Here is a 1,852-nt window from a genome sequence, read left to right as displayed (position 1 = left end):
AAAAAGAATTGAAATTATTTTGATCAGAATCAATTATTTTACATTTAAATGATTTGATTTTTGCTCACAGAAGAATTTATTGATCACAGATTCTACTATTGTTAAGTTTTCTTTAGGGATCACTATTTCTACCAAGTAAACTTTCCTGGCTCAAATTTTGCATATCAAAATATTCTTAAATATATTCTTCTTCTATCAGGTTTTAGCTGATAATAAATTTCACCATGTGGCATTTTAACCATTATGAGTCTTTTTTTGTGGATTATTTTTACTAGTCATATTCACCATGTGGGTAAAAGTGTTCTTGGAATCAAAATGGTGGGTTTGAAGCACTGTACTTCTTTGATTTACCAAGATTCAATTTTGACCCAGCTCTTTAGGAACATGCTGCGTACCTCAAATACTCCATAACCCTAGCCCCAACCCTGCCTCATTTATAAAATATAAAAAGGTTTTCTTAGAGCTACTTACAAGATATAGGCAGATGAATGCCAACACAATGGTTCCAATCATTCTGCTTGGAAATTGAAAGCAGGGATCCCACTCATATATCCTGGTTTGGAACCAAGACTTTTTTTTCTCTCTGTGGATGAGAAATAAATATCAAGAGATGAGAGGCTGGTAGGAAAACAAATGCCTGATTCATCTGAAAATAACCCCACCTTCTTTTTATCTTAGATTATATTATAGAAAGAGACCAGTGTTAGCTTCCATGGTTTTCATTCTCCCCTTATTCTTAAGGACAAAAACTGGATTTTATTTTGGGTAGAAAATCACCAAACTAAAAGGTTAAAGTTCCCAATTTGTCTTGCAGCTAAGAGTGACCAGACTAAATCCAGGCCAATGACACGTGACCACAAGTGTGGTGTGAAACTTTGGAGAGGCTGCTCAGATGGAACTAACACAGCTGGGAAAGCTTCTTTGCCTTGCCTTGCCTGCTGTCTGAAATGCAGATGTGGTGGCTGGTCCAAGCTGGAGCTCCAGCAGCCACATTGGACCATGAGACAGCATGGAGGATGGAAAGCACATACATGATGCTAGAACAGAAAGACAGGTGATTGGTGAACTGATTCAGGGTCAGGATGGACTGCTCACCTTCAGAGTTACTTTATAAGAGAAAATAATACATCTTTCTCTTGGTTGTGCCACTATTATTTTGGGTTTTCTACTACATGTAGCCAAACTGAATTCTAACCAAATTACTAGCTTTGCTACTGTGTGACCATGGACCAGACACGTCTTTTCACTGGGGCATATGCCCACATGCATAGTGAAAGGAGCAGATGTGGTGGTGGCTTATAGGATTCTGAGATCTGGTACTTTTGCCTGGCAACATCTATATCCTCGTTTACTGGTAACAGCACCTCAGTTTTGTTTTGTTTGTTTCTTTTGTTTTTGTTTTGATACATGGTTTCACTCTGTTGCCCAAGCTGGAGTGCAGTAGCATGGTCACTGCATAAGCAGCCTTGACCTCTCAACTCAAGTGATCCTCCCACCTCAGCCTCTCAAGTAGCTGGGACCACAGATGTGCACCACCATACCCGACTAAATTGTTCATTTTTTGTAGAGACAGGGTCTCACCATGTTGCCCAGGCTGGTCTTGAACTCGTGAGCTCAAGTGATTCTCCTGCCTCAGCCTCCCAAAGTACTGGGATTACAGGCATGAGTCGCCATGCCCAGCCTAACACCTCAGTTTTAATTTGGGGAACCACCACTCTCTGACCCTGGGTCTTAGCGGGTAAGTGATGCTGATCCCACTTCCTGGCTCCGGGGGAAGGGGAGGGACATGTGACTCAGGCTTAGCCAATCAGTGCACTCCAATCACTGCCACAGTAAGTGGTTCTGGGGTGGG

This window comes from Mandrillus leucophaeus, unplaced genomic scaffold (genome assembly GCF_000951045.1).
Source record: "Mandrillus leucophaeus isolate KB7577 unplaced genomic scaffold, Mleu.le_1.0 Scaffold433, whole genome shotgun sequence".
Taxonomy (NCBI): domain Eukaryota; kingdom Metazoa; phylum Chordata; class Mammalia; order Primates; family Cercopithecidae; genus Mandrillus; species Mandrillus leucophaeus.
Note: the sequence above shows the minus strand (reverse complement) of the source record.